The 14453-nt window shown below is 46.3% G+C and overlaps 1 protein-coding gene across 1 annotated transcript in view; it reads right to left on the reverse strand.

Annotated features, from left to right (window-relative positions):
* The window catches only part of CSNK1G2 (casein kinase 1 gamma 2), an 86808-nt gene extending 72600 nt beyond the window's left edge, over window positions 1-14208 (reverse strand). Inside the window, exon 1 of the mRNA XM_044998858.1 lies at window positions 13945-14208. The gene's annotated coding sequence lies outside the window, so the exon portion shown is untranslated. The remainder of the gene's footprint in view (window positions 1-13944) is intronic.
* Window positions 14209-14453: the final 245 nt, after the last annotated feature.

Consider the following 14453-nt stretch of genomic DNA (forward strand, 5'->3'; position numbering starts at 1 on the left):
TCATCATAAGTACCGTATATACTCGTTCATAAGCCGAATATTTTTGGTAAAAAAAGTGATGCATCAAAGAGCAGGGGTTGGCTTGTAAACGGGTCTACCCCAAAATTTGATGATTTTAAACTTGATGGACTCATTGAATTGAATATCCAATACATTGTCGTTTTGTTTACCTGGAACGTCTGCAGGCATGGAGCCCCTCAGCTCCCTGTGGCCGCGGTGTGCCGTTCCCAGACAATGGGTGCTGCAGGAAGTGGAGCGGATAAGACACTGGGAGCTGAGGGGATCCGTGCCTGCAGTCACTCCAAGTAAACAAAATGTCCCGACCCGCCAGTGGCTTACCCTGATGGGCCAGGAGCCAAAGTTTGCCAACCCCTGAAATATAGGGTTGGCTTATGAAAGCGTCATACAGTTTTTGCTATTTTTACCTAACCATCTTGGGGGGTTGGCTTATAAATGAATGGGCTAATAAACGCGTATATACACGGTAGTTAACACATTTTAAGGGACCATATTTCAATGGACCCACAGACCAGGACACAACAATTCAAAGCAGTACCAGACCCTGCTAAAACCTGCAGACATATCTCCATTGCTCAAAAGGCCCCACCAACATGCTTTTCAAGATCCACAGGTCCCACACATGCCTATCACAACATGTGATGTACCTCATCCAGTGCACCAAATGCTCAATAACAATTGTGTGGGTGAAATGAGACAATCACCAACCATACTCTCCAATGCGCTCACACCAAATAAGTGATAAGACAAAAACACCATGTCACCCTTTTCATGACATGATCACTCCACATATGACTTCTTAGTCCGCATCCTCAAAGGAAATCTGCACACCTTCAAAAGGCAAGCATGAGAGCTTAAATTCATAATTTTGCTAGACACTAAAAATCATGGACTGAACAGAGACTGCATTTATCGCTTATTACAATAATCTACAACCCACTACCCCATCCCCACGACTGGAGAGATGTTAATGGGCCTCTTTACCTTGAATGTCCCTTGAAATGTGTGTGAACTACTTATGCTAAGCAATCTGTTCCACTTTATAATAGCTGTGACATTCTGAGTACATTTCCCAGACCGGAAGAAGAGCTCTGCGTAAGCTCAAAAGCTTCTCTCTCTCACCAACAGAAGAAAAGATATTACTTCACCCACCTTGCCTCTCTAATATTTGCCCAGGCATTAGGAGGGCATTTTTCAGTCAATAGATGTTTAGCCGGAAAGTCCAGTTTTCCAGCTATTTTTTTCTCTGCCCTTTACATTTTTTGTATTGGGTTACATGCTACTTTGAGTGTGAAACTGAGTCGGAGCAGCACAAAGTCAGCCAACAGAAGCACACCAATTAGGAGAGCTGCGAGTGTGTTTACTGACTGTCCACTTATGACTAATGTTTCCACAAGCCCTGGCAGCAGATCTAGGGTAACCCCATTTGTTTCTCCATATACCATCAATTGCTTGGGGACAAATCCTGATGACCTTATATACAAGGTCATCCCTTTGAAGTCAGCAGGACTACTTGTGTGAATGAAATGCACAGGAGTCAGCCCATGATCAGTTCTTATTTTACTAATCACTTACATACTGATGATAGGCAAATTTACAACCTATACCCCTCTATTTCCTAGGTCCTTACTCTTCTGATCTTGTCATCCAAGTGACTTCAACCAATACATACCAACCTTCCACTAGTAAACAGAAATAAATATGAAACATGGATTTTTTGGCTCAGTTACTCATGTTTTTAGTTCAGTCTATTTCTTCTGCCCCTGTGAACAGGATGCAACTCCCTTGGCTTCCTCTTTCATTACACATCCGATTTAAGGGCTTGAACTTGCCAGCACTCATTACAGATACAGACTAAGATTACACAAAGTGACTCATGATTTTGGGTGCCCAACAAGACACACCTTAAAGGGGCCCCAATTTTTAACAAAGTGCTGAGCTACCTGCCATCAGGAAATCAAAGTCTTTCAGGCTGGGAACCCTCTAAGGACTGAAGTACTTAATCTGGACTGCAGTGCTTAGTACCATGGGAAATCCCTTTGATTTAATGGATGCTGTGTGTGGTATTGAGCACCACACCTGGTTTTAGGAGTCTGTAGCGCATGGCCCTGATTTTCTTCTCTGCAGTTTGCCATCTTATCTACACATGTGCCCTCTCAATCGCCATTCTGTTTCTGGTTTCAGTACCTGCATTCAGTACTCTACCAATTCCAAGCAGTGGTGAAGTCCTTTAATTCATAAGGGGAATGCCGAGCAGTCAACAAGAACAGGAGTCACACATGCAGCTCTTGTCATACTTCTCTTCCTGCATCACAATTTCAGAAAGAGATCTGGGCCGGCTATGACCCTCTGTTCCACACCTTTCAAAGATGTGCTTAATTCAGCAGGCTCAGCGCAAAGAAGTTGACCTCTTTTCTGTGGTTTGGTTCATATACATTTGCATGCCTCAATTTTGCTTTAAAAGAACCCCACAAAATATAGTCCTAGCAAAACTCAGCAGAAACTGCCAAGTATCACCAAATAAAGTAAGATTAGAAGTCAAGTCAGCTAGGCCCCAGAGGCTCATCAATCTAAACAGGTTCTTCTATGGCCCTCATCATTAGCATCTACGCACCCCTTCTAGGGAAGCATTATCCCCATTTTACAGACAGGAAACTGAAGCATAGATTATGTGATTTGCCCAAGGTCACACAAGAAGGCTGTGACAGAGCCAGGAATTGAACCCAGAGTTAATTTTATTTTACTCACACACACAGACCTTGCCCAAGGTCACACAAAGGATTCTATGACAGAGCTGGGAACTAAACCCAGTTTCTAGTCCAGCACACTATCAACTAAACCATCCTTCCCCATTTGTCATGAACTGCTGTAATCCTCAATTCAGAGAGGCCCTAGTAAATCTCATATGTAGTGTTGTTATAGCTGTATTGATCCCAAGATATTAGAGAGACAAGGTGGGTAAGGCCACGCCTTTTATTGGACCAACTTCTGTTGGTGAGAGAGACACTTTTGAGCTTACACGGAGCTCTTCTCTGGGAAAGGTACTCCAAGCATCACAGCTAAATACTAGGTGGAACAGATTGTTTTGCATAGGTAGTTAGCATATGTTCTAACAGACCATTCAAGGTGGAGTGGTCCATTAACACCTCTGCAGTAATATAAGACAATAAAGGGGGGATTAGTGAGTTACAGATTGTTGTAATAAACCGTAAATCCAATGTCTCTGTTCATCTTAGAGACTAACAAACTCTCTAAGGTGCCACAAGTACTCCTGTTCTTTTTGCAGATACAGACTAACACAGCTGCTACTCTGAAATCTGTTCAGCTTGTGATTTTTACTGTCTAGCAGAGTTATGAATTTAGACTCTCAGCTCATCTTTTGAAAGCATTGTGCAGGTTTCAGTTGAAGATGGGGACTGATAGGTCAGATATGGAGTGATTGCTTTGTGAAGTGTCCATCCACAGGGTGATACGGCTTTTTTCGTCTTATTTTCCTGTGCAAGTTCATTCGAGAGCGTAGTGATTGTCTGGTTTCACCCACACATCTCTTATAGGGGCATTTAGTGCACTGGATGAGGCACACCACATGTTGTGACAGGGGGCAGGATAGCTCAGTGGTTTGAGCATTGGCCTGTTAAACCCAGAGTTGTGAGTTCAATCCTTGAGGGGGCCACTTAGGGATCTGTTGCAAAAATCAGTACTTGGTCCTGCTAGTGAAGGCAGGGGGCTGGACTCGATGACCTTTCAAGGTCCCTTCCAGTTCTAGGAGATAGGTATATCTCCAATTATTATAACATGTAGGACTGATGAATCTTGAAAGGTGTGTTGGGCTGGGGGGTGTTGATCATCTGCAGTGAAGATCTCTCTGCAGGTTTTTCATCTGTTGTTCTGGCAGGGTCTGGTGCCACTTTGCAATGGTGTGTCCTGGTCCGTGAGGAGTTTGCTTCTGATGATCAGCTTGGAGAAATCCTAACATGGGCCTGTTAGCTTAAACCAGGGGTCGGCAACCTTTCAGCAGTGGTGTGCCGAGTCTTCATGTATACACTCTAATTTAAGTCTTCAGGTGCCGGTAATACATTTGAACGTTTTTTTAGAAGGTCTGTCTATAAATCTAATATATATAACCAAACTAGTTATATGTAAAGTAAACAAGGTTTTCAAAATGTTTCAGAAGCTTTATTTAAAATTAAATTAAATTAAAATGCAGATCTTATTAGTTTAGTGTGATCCTTGCCCTTGCTGAGTTTTCCAATGTCTGGTGGCATCTATTTGGATCCTTTAAGCTGCACACAGGCTTCTGAGTTATAAGTTGATAACCGACTGGCAGGAGGTCAGCGGTTGGAACCCCAGATTAGCAGCTTAGGTGAGTGGAGCTGGCGGTGGTAGGGCTGAGCAGGGCCAGAAGCCTGGACCCTGTCTGGCATGGGGCCTGCGCTGGAACTCCAACTGGAAGCAAGGTGAGTGGGGCTGCGGAGGGGACCCTGGCTGGCAAGGGGCCAGCAGCCAGAACCCCAGAGCAGCAGTGGGCTGAGCAGCTCAGCCTGTCACCGCTCTGGGGTTTCGGCTGCCAGCTCCTTGCCAGCTGGGGTCTCAGCCCGCCGCCAGCCTGGGGTTCCTTCCCCCAGGCCAACAGTGGGCGCTGAGTGGGACCGGCATCGGGACCCCAGCTGGTAAGGGGCCAGCAGTGGGAACCCCAGAGTAGCGGTGGGCTGAGCCACTCAGCCCACCCCGCGTGCCATCAAAAATCGGCTCGCGTGCCATAGGTTGCCGACCCCTAGCTTAAACCTAAGGAAGCCAAACTGCTGACTACGGGCCAAACACAGCTGCTGTCTGCCTATAACTGCAGGAACAGCACAGTGTTGATCAGCTACAGTGGACACCCTTAAAATCTTGATGTTTGCTATATAATGGGATTTTACTGCCTTATTTGTAGCATTCCCTACATAGAAGATGAAGGAGGCAATACTGCAAATACCACAGCAAATATATCTGCTGGGAACTGTACATAGTGCGATTCTAATGGGGCCCTATGTACAGGGTTCAATTGCTAATAATCTCAATGAGTAGAGTACAAGCAAATATGGTGGAGCATTTATTTTCTGATAAGCTGCTTTTACTGGGAAGTTTATGTGCAATTCAGGGATGGTCTTCTGGATCCTGGCACAGTGGCAGCATGGCTTTTGGCGTCACAAAATATAGGCACCCCTAATTTAAGAGAAACCCCAAATCTGAACCTTTAACTCCCTCCTTGATTAGAAAAGGAGACAACTCCTGTTACAAGGCAGCAGATACACACTGTGCTGGGCTGCCTTGTAGAGCCTCTGAAATTGACATATTTTGTTGGCTTCCTTCTAGCTGCACCCCCTTTACAGCTCGTTAGTTACCTGCTGTATCAGAGCCAAGCTGCTTAATGGACTCTGCAAATACAGTGGCTTCACGGTTGTTCTCTCCCCACTCTCCTTCAGTGATGGAAGTTCCTCCCTCAGACTTTCCCCTTAAAACAAACAGCTAGAGTCCGGAAAACATTCCCCACCAAGTTATAATCATCTTAGGACCATGTTAAATATTGGCCCCCATGTGACAGTGAATGCCTTTAAATTACTCTGTCCTGAGAAGCATTGTTCTGGACTTTTATTTCTGGCACTGAACAAAGACAGACTTAGAATTCTGCTCCTATGTTGTACTGTGCTAACATAACTGCCCAGATTTTAGTACCCTCCACGGTCCCAACCTGGCCCGTAACAACAAAAAGCAGGAATTGTTTCTTGCTAGTGTGTTTTATTTACCATACCTAGGCTGCTGGTGGTCTCCAAGACAAGAACGCTGCAGCATCTCACTGCATCTGCTCCATACAATAGAGAAGATTTTTGAAATCTGTTCTCCTTGTTCAGATCATCTCTCTAATAATATGCAAGACCCTCCCAATAGCAAGGCAAAATGGGGGAGGTGGGTGTTCAGGCTGCACCAGGAGAAAAGCCTCTTCAGAGCCCTACTTCACTGGCCAGTAATTGTCAGGATGTGCTTGGGGTCCCTCCACTGCAGGTTAGACCCATAACAAAACTTTCATTCTATTAGACATGCAACTCCCTGCTCAGACCAGGCCAATCTGTTCCAAGTCCCAGCTTCCGAATGTAATCTGGGGTGCACCTACTGAGGAAGCACATACTATTTGGGCAGAATGGCCTGCAGAAACAGACATGCTGGATCCCACAAGGAAGCTCTCTCAGAAAAGTAAGAGCCATGGAGAGGTCAGCTCAGTCCACAAGAAGAGGAAGAAATAAACACCCCCAGAACCCAACGTATATGGCACAAAGGTGTGTGCATGTCTCTTGCATGTAGGCCTTGTGATGCTGTGATTACCTTATGAATGGGACAGCTGAGCAGTGCTTCAGCTGGAACTCTACCCAGCTGCTCCTGAGTGGCTATCAGGGTCTCTGCAGAGACACAAACAAGGAGGAGTCCTTGTGGCACCTTAGAGACTAACAAATGTATTTGGGCATAAGCTTTTGTGGGCTAGAACCCACTTCATCAGAGAGACAGAGCCTCACCCTACCTGAGTCTCATGCATGGCAGTGCCTAAGACTAAATGTAGGACAACGCACCACTCAGACATCTCCAGCTGAGGTCAGGACTCCCTGTAGGCTCTACAATCAAATCAACAAGGTGCAAGCACAGGAAATACCCTGATGTTTTAATGCACTTCCAGAAAAAGGACTCATTGAAGATGACAGAAGTTTGCCCACCGTGTCTCAATGGCAAACACGACTACAGATTTTCCAGTAGGCTTTGGCTTGAGAGATTACTGCAATGCAATGTGCATCTCCAGTTAAGAGCATTTGTTCTGTATCAGGCTAAATTTAGCTGGTATGAGCCTTAATTGCTCTTCCCTTTCACTTTCCTGAACTCATGGCCTGAAAGCTGTTAGAGTGCTTCACGTCCTGGGTGTATCCTCTCCTCTCCAGTGTTGGTGGGGAGGGCAGAGCTTAATACATCAGGCCTGGGAACGAGAAGCCCTCAGCAACCGAGATTCTGCTCCCCAGTTTCAATGTTCCTTATCATTGCCCCAGCACATACATGCGTGCTACATAACCATGCTTTAGGCTGGGGCTCAACATGTCATTGGCTTCTCCACCACATGGTGACACAGAACATCAAGGATTGTCCTCAAGAGTCACTTCCAATTCCCTCCTCTCTGACTCCCCTACCTGGAACATGACGTCCATCACTACACTCCAGCTCTGTGCCAAAGCCTAGTACAGTGATCTGTTCAAAGCTCCAGCGATCTCTTATTGGGACCTCCCAATCCGATACACAACTCTCTGGAGTATGTGCAATAGGGAGGCACAAGAGAGTGCACGCATACTCTGGAGAGAACATTATTCCTGGGTCCCAAAAGCATTAGCCAATATGCTTGGCAGCTGGCAGAAGGGCTAGGAAGCAATGGACCTGCTTCCATAACCATGGGGTTCATGCAAAAATCCCACACCTCTGCAGTTACTTCACTGGTAGGTCTGAAGGAGAAATTTTAGGCCAGGTCTACACAACAAGTTTTGTCGGCATAGTTATGTCAGTCAGGGATGTGGTACATCCCCTAGCTAACAGTTTTGCCAGCAAAACTCCCAGAGTAGACACAGCTATGCCAACATAAGAATGGTTCTGTCAACATAGCTAATGTCGTTCAGGGACATGGTATTACTAGGCCAACAGAAAATCTCCTTCTGTCCATAGACTACCCTGGCATAGCTACACTGGCAAAGGATAGTAGCTTTGTAGTGTAGACAAGGCCTTAGCCTAGATTCTGTTTGTCCACATCAACATCTCTCTGCTGCCCCTCCACATACCAAAACACAGAGCTAAAGGGAGTATTAAGTACGTGTACCGTGTCATCTTCCAACAACGCCATTAGCACCCACCCTGTTAGTGAGCACAAAAACTAAAATATCCATGTCCCCTTTGGGATAAGGGAGCTCAAAAGGGTTGGGAGAAGACTATATATCCTAATGATCGCGTACAACATAATTCTATATTACACATCCCTGTGACATGGAAGGTGCTATACAGCATTCAGGCTAACTCCTATGTTAAACTAGAGAAGTTATGCAGAGAAAGACCCACCACTCCAAACATCCCACTCCAATTAACTTAAAGAGCAGGGCCTCTTGTTTTGCTGTTTGCACCTAAAAAGCAAAGTGCTGCTGCGTGGACTTACGTTTTGCCTTCTATGAAGACTGAGCTCACTTCATACCACTAACTGTCACTCAACAGGTTCTAGCAGGCAGGCAGGCAGAATGCCACACTTCTGGCCTTTTGGTTTTCTCCTGAATGAATGTTCAGCTTTCAGCGTCTTACGAACCAAAATGTCTCGGCACAAGTGGTTGTTAACGACTTTTGAGCATCAAGGTTAGGAATGGGTACAAGTCCATCCACAGCGGATGGTGACAATGGTTCCAGGTGCTCCACAGAAATCTCTGTCACATCCAGGAGCTGATCCTTCATTAGGGTACCAACCAAAAAGGGTTCTCACTCTGAGTGGGTGTGACTCTCTTCACTCCCATGCTGTCATTATCTGAAGACTCACACCTGTGACACAGCAGGGCTGTGAAGGTTTTTCAAAGGGCAGTTTTATAATATCCACAAGTACCAGAGGAACATTAACTCCATATTAAGTAACTTAGAGTATTTCCATCAAGCTTATGAAGCCCAAGCATCGTCTGCCAGCAGCTTTATCCACAGTGTGGAAATTCAGCACTGGGCCTTCTTTATTTCCTTATGACTTGAATGGCTCCAGAAGACTTATTGTTTGATTGCTGAATGTCAAAAAATAATCCAAGTTTCCTACCATCCCTACTCTCAAAGTCTCTGAAAGTCTTCGTTCCAAAGACCTGTGTTGTTCTGTTGGCAGCCATCGCTAATGCTAATATTGACCTTCCACCTGTTTTCTTCTCTGCCCCACATTCAGCAGAACATGGGACCATCTACTTCCCCTTTTAAGAGCCATAGTTACCACCATACTGGATCATCCAACCCATGCCCAACCTCCAGTAGCTGATGCTACAGAGGAAGCGGAGAATCTCTGTTGTGCACTAGCACACTGGAGAGAATTTTTTCCTAATCTGTTTTGTGCCGTCTGTCATGAGAGTCCAGGTTCCCGCCAAGATATCATCTTGTCACCGGATTTGAGGCAAATTCTTCTAATGAAAGATTCTCAGATCAGTTGATTTTACTACCCAGGTGAACTAGCCTCAAGACATCAAAACACATGTATTTCCTGGAAATTACAGTGCTGACATTGGATCTTCAGTGATTTAAGGTGTAGATCTTAGGTGTAATCAGGCCAATGGAAGCAAAGAAAATGGGTGTCAGCAGATACTTATGCCCAGAGATTTCTTTGCAAAAGAGGAACCATTACTTTCCTTCACAATTTGAGACTACAAAAATCTTTGGACATTTAGGAATCTTACCAGACACGTACCAACCTGCTTACCATGATCTTCAGAGTGAAGGAAATCAATGGTGAAGTTTGCCTCAATTACAAAGCTATGCCCCAGCAATGTCCACTCTTTTCTACGAATCTCTAAGGAAATCTATACCCATCTTGTTCAGTGTGAAATTCTGAAAATGCTACAGGTAAGTCATTTCACATGCATCTTTCAGGTTAATGAAAAGAGCCATTTACCAAACTAGTTACCAGTTGAGCCTCATCTTGACATCTACCCACCTTTCTCTAAAATTACCTTCGCAATAGCAACAACAGGGAACAGCTGTCTCACTACCATTATTTGTGCCACATGCTCCATTTATAATGCATTTGTTCCCTGACACTGGACCTAACCATGTACCCAAAACCAAAGGCAGCATGCATGATTCTTAACCTCTCAGAAACCAGTGAAGTCCCGCCTCCTCTGAAAAACAGATATGTGGTTTGACCATGTGTGGTGGCAGCCTTTGAAGTGTCACCCAACAGCTGATTTTGTAGTATAGACACAATGGATAATATTTTAACTAGATACATGCGCTGCATTAAAGTTTTCCCCCCACTTCTCAGACAGTGGTAAGAAAATGTGAATCTAACCTTCATGAATGGGTCTGCGATTTAGCTGGCAATCCATTCCATGACTACACACTCCAGAGAGTGGGGATGGCTAGGTAGCGTCAGTCAGTCTGGGAGCTAGAGACAAAGAACCACAGTGGCGATCTGTGTCCAGCAGCCTCAAGAGAAAGTCACCTTCGTATTTTCACCACAACTAAGCCCTGTCTCTTCTCTATGCCTGTGGATTCTGTCAGGGATAGTTACTCACTCCCAACAGAAAGCATAGAAATAAAACTTTTAATTCAATAAACTATTTATAAATTTGCAGTTTCTCTGAGTGCAATAGATCCAATTTGCAGACAGGATTCCAGAGTCACAAAGAACTTGTCTCCTCCACAGCTCCCAACGTTACCAAGCTAGCCCAACCAACCCTACCTCCTGTGACAGAGAAGGAAAGACAGATTATTATTAGCAGTATTACCACAACTCCTGGGAGCCACAGCCATGGATGAGGGCCCCATTGTGCTAGGAGTGGATGGTTACCATTTTGTCAAGGCCAGCCAATGCTACCTAGTCGGCGTTTCATTATACAATAATATTTAGTAGTGCCCATTGGTTCTGAGCAGGACACTGTTTTAGATACTGATTACCCCATTACTACAGTACCTGAGGACTCACAATCTCTAATATATTTATCCTCTGACACCTCACTGTAGCAGGGCTGGACTATTACCCCATTTACAGACGAGAACTGAGCAGCGGTGTGCAGGACCAACTGTGCCCTTGGGACGATTCCATCTGGCCCCTGAACAAAATGGCATCCTCTGCACAGTGTGACCTTGCATGCACCATATGTGCAAGGTCAGGCCGCGTGGAAGATGCCTGGCTAAAAATGTCAGAGCCTGCCACTGGAAGTGAGGCGCGGAGAAATAATGTGACTTGCCAAAGGCCACACAAGAATTCTGGGTCAGATTAGGGAATTGAACCCATGTATTCAAGTCCCGGGCTAACGCCCTAACCACTGGACCACCCTTCCTTAACAGGCACTGTACAGACAGAGGTATGTACTGTCCCTGCCACAAGACACATGAGTTTTGTTTAATCAGATACTTTAGATAAACCTAGAGGCAGGAGTGGGAGACTAGCAAAGATGGCTTAAAGGACAGGATGCTAACTAAAACTCACAAGCCCTGGGTTTGGTTCCCAGTTCTGACAGACTTCTTAAGGACTTTGGATAAGTCACTTAGTTCATCCCGTGCCTCGGTTCCCCATCTATAAAATGGGGTAAAGCTTCCCTGCCTCCCAGGACTTTGCAAGGATAAATCCTTGAGTGATGGCATGGTGCTCAGATATTACAAGGAGCAAATAAATATCTAGATAGACTGACCAGCTAGACAGATGCTGTAACACAGCCTTGTGCTCACTGATCAATCCTAGCCATGGAAACTAGCAAGATCACTGTTGGTGGACAGCACAGGTCATGGGTAGAGAGAAGGCTACAGAATGTGATTAGGCCCAGGTCCAGTAAATAGATTTCTTGGCAGCTGCTATAGGACGACATTGCCTCTGTTAGCCTGGTTGGAAAGAGAGATACTGATTGTCCATAAACGCAACCCCTCAGATTGTTTTCATTGATCTGCTGAGTCACACTCAAATATATGACATTTTTGACGATACTTTGGGGGCATGGGAATGGAGAGGTAGCACACAGACTAAGATCAAAGCAGCCTCCCTACTGTGCTACGACAACAGGCAGCTTTGGGGGGGGAGGGGGGTCAAAAACCTGCCAAAATATGACCCCTGTTTCCATCTCTCCACTCATTCCTAAAAAGAATGTAGCAAGAATAAAACCCAATGCAAACCACAAAATAAGGGAAGCAACATCACTCGAGTCACACCTCAAAAGAAACTGCTCTACAGTAAATAATTTCCCCTGTTAAGTTAGCCATGCAAAATGGCTATTATTCCCTAATCCATTTTGATGCAAGGATAAATAAAGCAGAGGCATCTATTTTACAGAGAAAAATATCAGATTGGTTTTTTTTAAGACATTGCTACTTTTGCAAACTAATTACAGGGCTTATCAAATCCTAAGACTCTTTTACTCCATACAGCAATGGTTATTAGATTATAACTAGACAAGATGATGAGCTGGAATAGCCCCTTTAGACAAAAAGCAGAGGGATGGGGCGGGGTGAATACAGGTCTAGCTAAGTGAGTGCAACTCCACTGACTTAAGTTGCATCCAGCTACACATCAGATCTGAATCTGGACCAAGTCTTGCTTGCATCTCAAGACCTCTGCCTATTCAGGGCCTGGTACCGAAAAGTACTGAGCACGGATCAGGTCGTTTTAAAGGGATGCTTCTATCTGAAACACACTGAATATAAACTTTGACAAGTTATTTATGGACTTGTAAGTCTACACTGCCACAAAAGGCAGCCTTCCCACACCATCTCAATGGAGGCCTCTTGCCCTCGTTTAGAGTGATTCTCTTTCAGACATATGGGCAAACACTAAACCTTGCTTCAACCTGTTACACAAGGCCTGATTTTTAAATCTCTCTGTTCTGGTGATCAGAGCCGGGGTGGGGGGGAGCAGTCTGTGTGTGGCATTGTGGATGGGCAATGTTGCTGGCAGGCAAACTTATATACTCCTTATAGTTCGCATCCAGCAATCCATCCACTTGTTGTATGGAGGGAAGACAAATGGACTAGTTAATGCAATAATTTCCAAATATGCCCGTGAAAAAGATTTACTCCTTTATAGTTTGCACGCAGCTTGGGCGGCAGCATACTTACCTCCAATTTGTTTATAATTTATTACTTTTGTGAGAACCTGAAAGGTTTAACAATTTAATTTTCATTTTAAAACAACACACAATATGGCAGGCCCCCAATTTGTTCAGACTGTGCAACCCTTCATAAGAGCAAGACCCTTTTCTTCCAAGTCCACCATCCCTACTGAACAGCTTGACTCTCCATAGATTCTGTTCTACAAGCAACCAGGCAGGCATCAGAGACCACCGGTGAGCTCAACACCACACTTTTAAAACCACTGTGTTAAGATATTGGGGTTCCCTTTTTAAAGTCTTCTCTCTTGGCTGCTTAGGAAACATTTAAAAGTTCATCCTCTTTTGGGTGGGGCCTTTATTCTTCCTATATCTCAAACCGATTCATTCTGATTCATTAGCTTTTTATTTTAACCAAGATCTTTCCCCACCCGTCTCCCCCAATTAAACAATTTCCGATCCCTCTGGGGGAGTAAAAAAAAACCCCACACAACACCCCGCATCAACCCAACAGAGCCCTGCTTCACAACACCACGGGCCAATATGGGGCAGTATGGGGGGGAGGGGTAAAAAGCAAAAAAAACAACCAAACAAAAACCACCCAGGCAACTTAGGGAGGCTCACAAAACAGGCACAAAACAGCAGCAGTTGGGCTTAAAAATTAAAATGAGTGAAAGACAGTCCCAGGGAGGATTTTTTTTTTAAAAGCTACAAAATATCCATTGCACATAATTATTATAGCAACCCCCCCAATATCTGTTTCTCTCTCTCACACACACACACACGTTGGTGAGTTGCTTTTTTCAATTCTTCCAGGGTACAATCCCTCCCCCCACCCCCACTTTCCCAGCCCCCCTCCCTTGTCACAGGGGCACACGACCCCCCCCCCAGTGGGGAGCCCCGCTCCGAAGTGCCGGCTGCCCGCAATTCCCCCCCCCCCAGCCCGCCTGCCGCACAGCGCTTCACCCCCGCCCCCCAACCCCCACAGAAAAGGGCCGCCTGAGGGGGCGGCTGGGGGCGCGGGGAGCAACCGGGCAGCCCCTTCCCCCAGCCCCAGGCGCCCCCGCTGCCAGCGCCCCGGGAGGCCCGTGCGCGGGGCATTTACCTCCTCGGGGCCCCTCAGAGGCGGGGGCCAGCCCCCCGGCCCCCCGCCAGCCGCTCCATTGTGGGCTGCCTCCCGCGGCTGTTGTCTCTTTAAGCCTCTTCTCTCCCTTCCCCCCCACACACACTCCACGGGCAGCGGGCACACCGCGACGCCTCTACTCCAGCGGCGTACGGCTCAGCGGCGGCCTATGGAGCGCGCGCCACGCCGGCGGCGCAAAAGCCCTCCCTGAATAGGAAGCCCCGGATTTGCAGGGGCTCGGCGCAAGCGCGCTGGAAGGGAGGGTGGCGGCGGAGCGCCGCTGGCGTAACGCGCGTTTGAGAATACAGTAGGTTGCTGAGCAGGGCGGGGGAGAGGGGAGTAGGAGGGGCTTTGCGACAATGGCGGCGCGCTTTGCGGCTTGCCCTGGTCCCCGCCCCTTAAGCCCGCCCCCTTTTAACTCTTCTCTCCCGCGCGGCGCGCGCGCCAGGCGGGTGCTGTGTGTGTGCGCTGAATGTGGTCCCGTCAGCACC

Source organism: Mauremys mutica, chromosome 24 (assembly GCF_020497125.1).
Source record: "Mauremys mutica isolate MM-2020 ecotype Southern chromosome 24, ASM2049712v1, whole genome shotgun sequence".
Classification (NCBI taxonomy): Eukaryota; Metazoa; Chordata; order Testudines; family Geoemydidae; genus Mauremys; species Mauremys mutica.